Genomic DNA, 13824 nt, shown 5'->3' with positions numbered 1-13824 from the left:
AGAACTCAGAAGCAAAACGAAGCTAACTAAATTTGGAGACTTCTTCAGAAGCGTTTAAACAGAACGGAGCTGACCAAGAAGGAACTCAGCTTAGAAGTTGAACATTCGAAGATAACGAATAAAGCTGAGTGACAGTCAGGACAGCATGAAGAATCCGTTCACTACAAGACAAAGTCTGCCAATCCTCTGCACCAATAATTGGAACCTCGAAGACACACAAAAGACTAATTCCAAGAAACATGGGACATTGGATTATTGGTAAAAGACAACTTGCGCAAAAAGACAAGTCTAGTGCAATAAGACAAAACCTGACGCCTGAAGAAAACAGATGAAGGGAATGGCGGAACAGACTGAAGCTGGCCAGAATTTGTCCCCCAAAAGAGCCGTTTTGGTGTTAACGGTAACAACAATTCAAACGATCCAAATCTGCAATTTTCTTTCTATAAAAGGACAATGAAGAACCTTGGATAATCACCGAAGCATCAAGAGAAAAATACAAAGAGAGAAAATCTTGAAAGCACTCAAGTACAAAAAGATCTTACACCAACTTTTCTATTCTCTGTGTAAATGCTAGATTGATTGTTTTGTAATCATCTAAAGTGTTCTTTTAGTTGAAAAAGAACAAGTCTGTGATCAATAGGAATATTGAGAGTGTTAAGCTGAGTGCTTGGTTGTAAGCATTCAGTGGTAGAGAAATCTAGGTGCTGGGTTGTAGCACTTAGTAGGAGTTGAGTAGACGAATAGAGGAAGGTACTCTTGCATATTCAACTGCCTTGTAATTGGTTTGTGCTCTACCGTTAAAGAGCTCAGTATTGGATTCAAAAAGCCCGGAGGACTCTGGGGACTGGACGTAGGCAGAGAGGCCGAACCAGGATAAGTGATACTGAGTAATCTCTAAACTCTCTCTCATATTGCATGTGTTGTTTGCTTTATCTACTTAGCATATAAATTGCCAAAGTTGACTTTGAGTAAATAAGTTGTGCTGAGTTAGAAGCTGACCTCCAAGAGTGTCAATTCCTAACTTACAAGAAAATAACTTTAGTCAACACCTGACTAAAGCTGTCTTAAAACACATCTCACCAAGCTGACCAAAAGCTGAGTTAACAAACTCCTAAAATAACCTTCAGTCAGCATTACTAAACGCGAAAAAAGTTATATTAGTTCCTAACCCCCCTAGAACTAATTACTAGGGACCAACATAAGTATGGTGAACTCATTGGATCTCTGCTGACCCACAAGATTTCAATGAAGAATTTTGAGGCCAAAGAAAAGACTGAGGACAAGAAGCAAAAATCTCTTATCATGAAAGCTGACTCATCAGATGGTCATGTTTACAAGAAAGATGAAGAAGCTGTTTAAGAAAAACGACAAATACAGCAAAAGGCCATTCAAAAGAAGCGATAAACATAAAACTGAGTCTAACGACAACAGATACAAGAAGGACAACTCAAAGCCCGTCACCTCCTTTGAATGCCATCAAGCTGGGCACATCAAATCAAGTTGTCCCACTTTAAAGAAAGACAAGAAGGGAAGCAGAAAGGCAATGGTGGCCACATGGAGTGATAGTGATGATTCAACCTCGTCATAAGCTGATGCCATCGAGTCACCAAATATCTGTTTCATGGCTGACGAAGCTGCTGACCACTGTCTCTCTGAGCAAGCTGTCCTCTCTGAAGAATCTGATCATGAGGAACATACAACTGAGGTAATGTCTCTACCCTTGCTCAGAAATTAAATGATTAATGCCCTGGGTGATCTCTATACACTGATCAAAAAGTGTAATAAGAAAATAAGAGCACTCAGCAGGCGATGTGATGAGATCGAGGAGGTTAAACTCAGTGATGTTCGACATCTCCTTCAGGACAACACTAGGCAAGATGAGAATCTAAAAATCATACATAGGCTTGTCTCTAAAGTCCAATCAGATTCCAAGAAACTGAGGAAGGACATCACATCAATACAGAATCAGCTGAACACATCGGCTAAGAAGAGGTTCCATCCAAAAGCTGAGTACTCAGGTACTAGTCAGCGAAGGTGGAATACTCAGCAGAATATCCAATGTGACTTCTGCGGAAAGAGAGGACATACCATAAAGGTATGTTAGCATGCTCAGCACAATCGTTCTGACCAAAAATGGAAACACCCTCAAAGGGTAGTTTTTTGTGACTTCTGTCGAAAAGATGGCCACACTATAAATGTATGCCGTCACAAGATGAAATATGATGCATCACATGTTAGCTCTAACAAACAAGGACCCAAAAAGAATTGGGTACCTAAAGATAACTAGTTAAATTGCAGGTGAGCCTGAGGTGCGTGGAGAAATCAAAGCTATGGTACATTGACAGCACATGCTCGAGGCATATGACTGGTGATGAAACTCAGTTCATCACACTTGTGCATAAACGAGGAGGAAATGTAAGTTTTGGAGACAACAAAAAGGGTAAGATAGTAGGGTCAGGTACCGTTGGTGGTAATCCTACTATTGAGTCAGTCTCCCTAGTCAGGGGCCTTAAATATAACCTATTGAGCGTAGCTCAGCTGTGTGACAGTGGTAGAAAGGTTGTATTTGATGCCACTGGGTGTAGGATACTCGAGGGAAAAACAAATGAATTGATTTTAACTGCCCCTCGTGTTGAAAATGTTTTCATGCTAAACCTAGAAAAGAAGTTTTCAAAAAATATATGCTTAGTATCAAAGGAAGATAATTCCTGGCTATGGCATAGGAGACTTGGTCATGTAAGCATGGATCTCCAAGCCAAACTAGCAAGAAAGCAATTAGTTGAGGGTTTACCCAAACTCAGATTTGAGAAGTATCAATTATGCAAAGCTTGTCAGCAAGGTAAACAAACCAAAAAATCTTTTCAAAGTAAAAATGTAGTCTCAACCAAGCTCCCATTAGAGTTACTATACACTTGGATCTTTTCGGACCAGTCCAGCCGCTGAGCTTGGGTGGTAAGAGATTTTCCTTGGTCATTATAGATGACTTTTCTCGGTATACTTGGGTTATCCTGCTGAGTAGCAAGGATGAAGCATTTGAGATGTTCTTAACACTGATTAGAAAACTTGAAAATGACAAAGACCTAAAATTAGCTCACATCCGAAGTGATAATGGCGGAGAATTCAAAAATCAACAGTTTGATGAATTCTGTGAAGTCAGCGGCATTGACAGTAATTTTTCTGCTTCTAGAACTCCTCAACAAAATGGGGTAGTTGAAAGGAAGAACAGAACCTTAGTCGAAATAGCTAGGACAATGCTGAGTGAGAATAGGCTTCCAAAGTATTTCTGGGGTGAAGCTGTCAACACAGCTTGCTACATACTCAATAGGGCTCTAGTCAGACCTATACTTAAGAAAACCCCCTATGAACTTTGGAAAGGACGAAAACCCAATATTGGATATTTTCGTGCCTTTGGTTGCAAATGCTTTATTTTAAATACTAAAGACAACCTTGCTAAGTTTGATTCTAAAGCTGATGAAGCTATCTTTCTAGGCTACTCAACGAACAGCAAAGCATATAGGGTGTTTAATAAACGAACTCAGGTCGTAGAAGAGTCTGTACATATTAAGTTCGATGAAACTGACCCTGCAGGGAAGATAAGTCAGTCTGCCGAAGATGACCCATGCTCAGCTTCCGCTGACCAAAATGGTGCTGCTGAGTCATTACCTCAAGGACTGACCGAAGGTAAACGTGAACCTCACATTACCTTTACTGACCAATATGAGCCTGCAGAGATTGTTAAAACACCAGTTCATGAAGACCCTACACTACCAAAAGAAATCAAGGTTGCAAGAGGACACTCAGAGAAGTCCATTCTTGATGCTGCTGAGAACACCCTGATGACCAGAAATCAACTCTGGAGATATCTAAGTAATGTTGCGTTCGTCTCAGTTCATGAACCGAAAAACTTCTCAGAAGCTGAGCACGATGAATTCTGGATCAATGTTATGCAAGAGGAACTTGATCAATTCAAGAGAAATGAAGTATGGGATTTAGTGCCTAAACCAAAGAATCAAAAGACCATAGGAACAAAGTGGGTATTTCGCAATAAGCTAGACGAACAGGGAAACGTAGTCAGAAACAAAACCAGACTTGTAGCTCAAGGTTACAGTCAGCAGGAAGGTATTGACTATGGTGTGACCTTTGCACCCGTAGCTAGATTAGAGGCAATAAGAATATTGTGTGCATATGCTAGCTTTATGAACTTTAAACTGTTACAAATGGATGTTAAGAGTGCATTTCTTAATGGAGTTATAAATGAAGAGGTTTATGTTAGTCAGCCTCCAGGGTTTGAGGATCCAAAATTCCCAAACCATGTTTATAAATTCAAAAAGGCTCTGTACGGCCTAAAGCAAGCACCACGTGCTTGGTATGAAAGACTGACCAGTTTTCTGCTGACCAGGAACTATGTCAGAGGAAAAGCTGACACAACCTTATTCATTAAGAAAAAGGGTAAAGATACCCTGTTGGCATAAATATACGTAGATGATATTATCTTTGGTGCTACTAATGAATCTATGTGGAAGGAATTTAGCAAACAGATGCAAACTGAGTTTGAGATGTCAATGATAGGAGAACTCAACTTCTTCCTTGGACTTCAAATCAAACAAGGCAAGAATGGCATCTTCATTAGTCAGACTAAGTATACTAAGGATATATTGAAGAAATTTGATATGGAAAATTGTAAGACAATATCTACCCCAATGGGTACTGACATGGTGCTCTGCGCTGATGAAAAAGGTAAGTCAGTAGATAGCAAATTGTATCGAGGTATGATCGGCTCTCTACTCTATCTAACGGCAAGTAGACCAGATATTCAGTACTTAGTATGTTACTGCGCAAGATATCAAGCTGACCCTAAGGAATCTCATTACATAGCTGCAAAAAGAATCCTTAGATATTTGCAAAGCTCAGTGAATGCAGGTTTATGGTATCCAAACACAAATAATTTCACACTCGTTGGATACACTGACGCTGACCATGGACGAGACAAGCTTGAGCGGAAAAGCACTTCAGGAGGATGTCAATTCCTTGGAAGCTGTCTAGTATCTTGGTTCTGTAAGAAGCAGTCGTCAGTTGCCCTGTCAACAACTGAAGCTGAGTACATTGCTGCTGGAAGCTAGGTTGCACAAGTCCTATGGATCAAGCAACAGTTGGATGATTATGGAGTCCAAACCAAAACAATTGAAGTCAAATGCGACAACAAAAGTGCCATTGACTTATCTAAAAATCCAATCCAACACAGCAGGATGAAGCATGTCAGCATAAGGCATCACTTCATCAGAGATCATGTACTCAAGGGTGAGATCAAGCTGACCTATGTTCCAACAGGTGAACAGCTTGTAGATATCTTCACGAAGCCACTGGCTCGTGAGCAGTTCAGCATACTAAGGGAAGCTATCGGTATGTCCAATCCTCTTCAATAAATTCTGAGTAAATTGAATGTTGAGTGATTATAATATGCCGAGTGATCATTACATATTGAGTAACTATCATATGCTAAGTAAAACTGAATACTATGAAATCACTGTATGCTGAGTTGATATATATATTGAGTGATTACTAAATGCTGAGTTACTTCACATGATATGAATCCCTTCTACGCTAAACTGAGCACTCAGAACACCAAACGTTTAGCATCATAGATGCTGAGTAAGACAACTTGCGAAATTTAATGCTTGCACGTGTATTTAAGTAGCCACCTAGGATGACGTAAGTGTAATGATTAGAAAACCATGCGCCGAATGTGTCATTAATGCCAAAGATAACTGTCGTTGATCTATTCGAGAACGAACCGCCATTCCGACCTATCAGATCAACACGCACCGGCTATAAATAGTGGATGATTTCCCACTAACTTCTCTTTACGCTTGAAACATATCGCACTCGATCTCTCTCTCTCTCAATTCCCTAATCTTCTAACTCTCTCAAAAACTCTCAAGAACACCATGTCGAGCGATTCCCATAATAACTCCACTAAGAACTACGACGACAACCGCTCAGACATCAATCCTGCCTCTCCTGCTGAGCAGGAATATCAAGAAACCTCAGAGGAGGAAAATCAAACCCATGGTCAGCATGACCAATCAAAGGGTGAGGTCAACCCTCATGGCAAAAACCCACGTACTGACCAACCAACTTCATCGAAGAAGAAGAAGGAGAAAAAGAACCAGAAACCTAAGGAAAGGGCATTCTCCCCGGTCCTTAAAAACGTTAAAACTCTAAAAGTTTTCCATTCCCGTTGGTTCTCTAAGAGCTTTGTACAAGCTGAGCAACCCTTCTGCGAATGGATATCGAAGAATGGCTGGACCGACCTCTTCTCTCTCCCTGGAACCACTTATCCGCAGTTGGTAAAGGAATTCTACACAAACCTAAGGGTAGCCGATGATGACTGCGACTATATGATCACGAAAGTCAAGAATAAGGAATTCACCATCACCCCTTCTTATCTTGCTAAACTGCTAAAGCTAAAGGAAGAAGGATCAGAGCTTAGGTGCACAAACGACTATATGCATGTTGAGTACGAAACTGAGTTCTGCAAACCTAAGAATCACAAAGGTGAGATCTCAAGTACCAGTATGGGTCAGGCTCAAAAACAAGCCCACTATATCCTGACCAACTATCTATTTCCAAGGTCAACGCCTCCTCTTCATCCTCAAACTTCGAACAGTGCTTCATTTGGCACATGTTGAACTACAAACCACTCAATATGCCCGTCTTTCTAATTGGGGCTTTTCAATGGAGCACGGGGATACTCGGGATGGGCTCCCTAATCACTAAAATCCTTCAAGATCAAAAGGTCGGTCTAAAGGAGGAAATTGACATAGAGGGCACTGAGATCACCTCAGCGATTCTATTTGGCTTAGCTCACAGCCTTCCCATCAAACCTAAGAAGGGTAAGGGACCCTTGGTCGAAGAAGCTCCTGTTGAGGAAAATGTGGTTGAAGAGACAACTGCTGAGCTAACAAAGAAAGGGAAGAAAGCAATGGTGGAAGATGTACCTGCTGAGCGAACTAGGCAGGAAAGAAAAAGAAAAGCTGACCAATCATCAACCCCACTAGCCAAGGATATTAATAAGACTGTAAAGAAAATCAGGGTAGTAGTTGGTGGGAAGAAAGCTGCTCATGCTGAGCCAGCTCAAGAAAAGCCAGAGTCAGCTGAGAAAAAACAGAAGCGAGCTGACCCTGAGGAAGAAAGTGAGGAGCCACTTGAACAGCCTCTAAAGAGGAAGAAAACCTCTGGGTTGAAGCCAGTAGATGCTAACCCACTTGACTTTGTAATTACAATGGATTCACACTTCGTGCGAAGTTAAGAAATTGATAAGGAGGAAGAACATGGCTGTACCGAGGATCAGGCTCAAGCTGATAAGATGGGCTCTGTTGAGCTGAGTAACACAGCTACTGTTGAGCAAGCTAAAGAGCAAAGACATGAGTCTCCAGTGAAGGACAAGATTGTGGAGAACATTTATGCCGATCTTGGACTTGACTCCTCTTCCGAGTCACCTGATTCTATTGCTGCTGACCTTTCTCTTCAAACAAAAACCAAAAAGGGCAGTCCAGAAAAGCGGTTCAAGAGAAAAGCTCAGAAACCCAATGTCATTGACTTGTTGGATGAATCTCCACTGAGGGACCCTATCACTGACCTAATTGGACTTCAATTTCAATTCTTCACCGATATCACTGAACCCACTCCGGATCAAGTGAAAGAAAAACAAGCCTCTGTTTCTCGAGCTGAGGAACAAGCCGACCCAAAAGCTTCGAAGGGTCAAATTTCTACCGACACCTCTGCTCCACCTTCCACTGAGCAAGTGCTCGAAGTCCCTGCTGCTCAACACACCGAGTTAGCAAAGGAAATACCACCTGCTAAAGACAGCTCTGAGTTGCCTCAACCTCAAACTACAACTCAACTTCAGATTGACACTGAGCAGGTTAATAATTCTGCCGATCAAACTCTTCCAACTCCTATCAAGCAGAATGTAAGCCAGTCAGCTCCTACTGTTGGCGTCAATAATACAAGTGCAGCTAATGACCAAGCTGGCACCTCTACTTCCAGACAGCACCAAACTCCTCCAACATCTGGTACTGACAAAGAAACGGCCCCTGAGACTATGCAAAATCAAATTGAAGATGATTCTTACACTTTTCTCAACGCCTCTGAGTCAGGTCGGCGAATCATCAACTCAGCACATACGCTTCTCCAAGCAATAGATTAGTCTCAAGCCAATGCTGCTGGGCCCATTCCTGCTGAGCCAACTCAATTTTCCTCCGTCATGCAACTTTTGACCGAACTCAAAGTCTCAAGGAGCTGATGAGTGTCATGACTTCTCTCGTCTCTCAGCAGACCAAGCAAGATTTCATAGTCAAGCTAGCCGAACTTCAGCTGATGATGGTTAATCATATGAACTCCATCAAAGGGAAAATCAACGCCCTGACTGCGGTGAACTCATTATCCGCCACTTCTGCTGAGGTCACTCAGCACTTTACCCAGCTGACTGCTGAGCTAACCGGGGCTCATGAACTTATCTCATCCTCTTCTCAATGCTCCATAGAACAAATCGGTGAGGCTATACGCCTACTCAACTTGAGCAAAGAAGAAATGGACACTGACCAGGTCAAGACCAATGACATTTTGCACTGCACCAGGTCAACACTTGCGCATGTCCGGCACATCAATGCTCAACGTCATTCGTATGATACTGCGATGCTCAGGATGTACCATCAATCCTATGCACGGATGACGGACTCGATTACTTGGAGTGGGAAGTCTCTTGAGTATTTACTCAGTATGCTCAGCGCAAACATTAAGATCCCCGCTTCAAGTATGGCCGATGGCGTGCAGGTCTTTAAGGGTCTTCGAGAAAGTACGGGTCACATGCAACACTACTCATCCATACTAACTCGTGTTGTTCAACAAGGGCAGTTCTATGCTCCTCCCCTTCCTTCTAATGATGCTGGCAAAACGGGGGAGAAAGATAAGGCTAAGTAGCCAGCTGCCGGAACTCAGCAGAAGCCTGGTTCAACTTCTGCTGTCCCGAGCAATCAAAGTCAGCAACAAAGAACAGCCAAGACCAAAGGCAAATCTAACCAAGTTCAAGTCAATATGAAGAAATAGAACTAGCAATAGTCTTAGCTTGTGACTTGTAATTTTGTATCTGGCATATCTTTGTTAAACTGATTATCTATATAAGCATCCTTGTCTACAAACTGTCTATATATATGTGATGCTTACTTGCTGTGGTTATATGCTGATCTGTCTCATATAAACTCATTGAACAACAACTTAAAACTTGTGAACATTGACATTAAACAAGTACAACATACTCAGTATACTCCAACTCTGATACCTGAACTTAACAAAATATCTCTGATACCTAAAAATATCTAAGTATCAAAGCTGAGTAATGACCAAATGTTCCAAGTATTGACCTTCTTCGGAAACTGACCTTAGGCTCTTTTCGATTAAATCTTAGAAGGTTTAGAATTGAACTAAGTCAGTGGACTCAAGTCTTAGATTCACTCAATTAGATCTTAGAAGGTTTAGAGTTGAACTAAGTCAACAGATGCAACCCTTACGGGGGAGTATCTCAGAAGAATAAAAAGGTCAAAAATCATGAGGGATGCTCAACACTGAGTTCATTGATTAAATACTTTTGCCAACATCAAAATGGGGGAGTTTGTTGAAACACCTTTCCACATGATTTTGATTTGACAAAATTATTTAAGTTAATCTCATGATTAAAACAATTAAATTTAAGTGCTTTAATTTAATTGTAATAATGTGTTTGTTCAATGTTGAGTATATTAACTAACAAGAACAGGAACTTAAAGACTATAAAAGAAAGATAGAACAAAGTCAGCATGAGCAAGTCACACAGCGGAAGCTGAGTGGAACTCAACTCAGCCCTTCCAAAGAAATGTCTTCTTCAGGAAAGTTTGAAGGTGAAGCTGTGAAGTCAAGCTGCGCAATATTCAAGACGCCGCTAAGTCAAGCTGAGTGATAATCAACTCAGTGTCCAATTATCTGTCAACTTGTGAGACAAAGTCTGACACATTTCGGAAGCCTCAGAAATCCATTTCAAGGACCTTTTCGAGATGCATGGACCGTCTGACGATTGGTAAGAAGACAAATATGGCGCTAGAAGACGAACCTGACGCAAGAAGATGAAACTGGCAAACCTGGCTCCTGCGCAAATCAGAAGACAGGATTGGCCTGCGGTTCTGGAAGCTGACCACATGATGACGAAAAAGACCGTTCTTCTCAACGGCTATGTCGGATTTTCAAATCATTGAAGCTTCAGAATTCACTATAAATGGACAAGTTCATCACTTGGATCATGGCTGAAAATATACAAGAGAGATACAGACAAGCAAAATCTTCACTAAGTTAAAAGATCCAAAAGAGAAGCTGTCTGATTAGAAAATGCAAGTTCTTACACCCAATTCCAATCATTGTGTAAAAGTCTAGAGTGAATTTTATTCATCTAAAGTGTTCTTCGTTTTGTGAGAACAATCTTGTATCAATTGTAAAGGTTAGAAGAGTGAAGCTGAGTACTCGGTTATAGTACTCAGTGGTAGAGAAATTCTAGATACTCGGTTATAGTATTCAGTGGTTGATAGGATTGAGTAGACAAATAGAGGACGGTATACTCAGTTGCTATTGTAAACGGTTTGTGCTCTACCTTTAAAGAGCTCAGTAGTGGATTGAAAAAGCCCGGAGGGATTCTGGGGACTGGACGTAGGCGGTGAGGCCGAACCAGGATAAGTCTGCTGAGTAATCTCTAACCCTTTCTCTTGATATATATATGTATGTGTTGCTTTCTTAAATTGCTCAGTAAATAATTTATATAAGCCGACACTGAGTAATCAGAGTGCTGAGTTGGAAGCTGACCTAAAATGTTACTTCCCAACTCACAATCGAAACAACTCTAGTCAGTATCTGATTAAAGCTGTCTCACGTCTCACTCAGCCTTGCTGGCCTAAAGTTGGGTTAAATCTTCAAACAATAAATTAAGTCAGCATTATTAAGCGAAAAACTTACATTAGTTCATAACCCCCCCTTGTAACTAATCATATTACATTACACGGGACCAACAGTATCCTCGCATATTCATTAGGTCCCTGTCGACACACATCATAGCGCGAGGGTGCGTGGCTTGTTAGTGAATCTTTCTTACCAGTTGCTTGTTACCGAAAATAGTGATGACGCCTTTTGCACGTGGTATGATTAGACTTAAGGCTAAAATGTTGATTGAGGCCGCGACTGCTGAGAGTAGTGGGCGATCGAGGATGGAATTGTAGACCAAGGGGATGTCTACTACCACCCATTCAGCTTCGAGCTCCATCTCGTTCGTTCCCTCTGAGAAGGCGATGGTTAGGGAGATCATACCTCAGACATGCACTTCAATGTTGGATAGACCGACTAGAGGGAAGGTTCCTTCATTGAGTATAGTCGTATGGCCCTTCATTGCCTTCAGAGTCAGAAGATTGATGGAGCTTCTGGTGTCCTCCAAGATCCTATGGACGTTGAAATTTACGATTACCAAGGTGACTACCAGAGCCTCTGAATGTGGTGTGTAGTGGGGCTTGTAATGTCAATGTTTCGTTGGAAGCTTTTCTTTTACCAGAAGAGGCGGAGGCTCGGCCATGGGCGGGGGCTTCCTCTCTGATCATCTGGTTTTCATCCTGATATCTGGGTCTTTTGTTGTCTTTTGACCTATGAGCCTAATCTTCCTCTCGGGTTGCTCTAGTTGGGGCCCCATGTTACAGGAGTTTATCAATCTCTCTCTACAGCTGGTTGCAGTTCTCTATTGACTGTTCCAAGGACTTATGGTATTTGCAGTACTAGTGGCTGCCCCTTCCCGCTCTTGCACGATGAATGGGGAGCTCCACGTTCTACGTAGTGCACTTCTCTTCCTGAGGCTCTATCTGATTTGATTGTGGACTTATCGTCCGCATGATCAGGCTCTCTCCGAGGTTGATAGGGCATTGGTGCTTTATCCCTTTTGCTTTTCGCTCCGTCCTGTCCTTCTCGGATTCCTCGCATCCTAGTGGTCGGTCACAGTCGTCATATCTAATGAATGTCTGCTTCATAGCCATGAGCTCCTCGAAAGACGTTGGCATCTTTCTGAAACATTTCTGCTTAGGAGGCTTGTAGGATGTGCCCTTTGCCAGCGCATCGTGCGCAACTTCCAAGTTGAGGCCCTTGACCTGTATTGTGTTGTGTGTACTATTTTTTATTAAGAAAAGTTGGTGTAACATTTTAATTGTATATTTTTTAATAGGTTAATATACATATTTGCCCCTGTGTTTTCTCGGAAAAACAGATTTGCCCTTATATCAAATAAACCCACAAAATCATCCTTGAATTTTCCACAAACCTGCAATTATATCCTAATCTAACAGAGCTGCTAAACAACATTCACATCAAACCTTTGTCTCCAGAAAAATTGGATGAGGAAGCGAATCATCATCCCACCTGCCTAATAGCTTTCTTTTTTCATCATCCAACCAAAGAGACTCTCTTTCCTCTTTTCATCTCCTAAAACTGATCTCCTCTCTTTTTTCTCTAAAAAAAATCTCTTAGAACAAGCATTGCAATTTCCACCATGTCTATTCACTTAGAGACCCATGCCTTTGTAGGCAACCCTCTTCTTCCCAAAACCCTCAATTCCTCTCATTCTCTCTCTCTCTCTCTCCTGCCCTGACCCTCGACACACTCAAATCTCATCTTTTAAACAATTCCCTCCATTCTTCCATCAATTTCAAGGTCTTACCTTTTAGAAAGGGTAGGCCGCTCGCCTCTTCCATTGTTGATGCTGATTCCGTCCCTAATTGGCACCTTGGTTGGATTACTTTGTATGATTCTAAAGTTTTGTTGCTAACTCGGAGGTTAAATTGAATGGAGACAACTTGGTTTTTCTGGGTTCCATGTCTCAAAAGGATGAGCTTTTATGGGTTTTCTATTGCTATTGCTTTTGGATTAATTGGGAGGTTTATACGCGGTTTTATTAGGTTGATTGAGCTTTTATGAAAATGAATTTTGACCAATCTTTTCTTCTAGTTTGCTTTTAATCGAAATTGAATGTGCATATTTTTTCTGTTTGTGATTGATTGTTCTTTTCTGAGGTTTTTCTGGAGACAAGAAGGTTTGAGATGAACGCTGTTTAGCAACTCTGTTAGATTAGGGTATAATTGTAAGTTTGTGGAAAATTCAAGGATAGTTTTATGGGTTTATTTGAAATAAGGGCAAATTTGTTTTCCGAGAAAACAGATGGGCAAATATGTGTATTATTTAGGCCCGAACCCAGCCCGAGTCCGATTCAATTTATTACGGGCTGGACTGGACTTGGGCTCGTCAGATTTTATTGAAAACCGAACAGGCCCTGCTCAACTCAGCATATGTCCAGGTCTATTTGTAGGGTGTGCACCCTTCTAAATGAAGGGTGGTGCACTTTTCTTTTATCTCATCTCAAACCAAAACCATACCCTTTATGTGCAAACAAAAAAACCTAGCCCAAAATTGAGCCATAAGAACAAATTTTACTGTTTTTTATCTTAAACAAAAAACAATAGGATTTTTATAGCAAGGACCTGGTCTTTAGAGAAGCCCATACTAATAAAGGCTTAATACATCATTTGCAAGGTTAATTGGTCTCCCGAATTTTTAAAGTATCCGATAGTCTCCTGAACTTACATAAAATATTTAATTAGCTCCCTGAACTTGTAACCGAGTGATTAATTGATTACATTTTATACAAGTTCAAAGGATCAACTGAATATTTTATACAAGTTCATGGAGTCATCAGGACACTTTGAAAATTCAGAGGAC

This window comes from Euphorbia lathyris, chromosome 7, assembly GCF_963576675.1.
Source record: "Euphorbia lathyris chromosome 7, ddEupLath1.1, whole genome shotgun sequence".
Taxonomy (NCBI): domain Eukaryota; kingdom Viridiplantae; phylum Streptophyta; class Magnoliopsida; order Malpighiales; family Euphorbiaceae; genus Euphorbia; species Euphorbia lathyris.
This window is presented reverse-complemented; position numbering follows the sequence as displayed.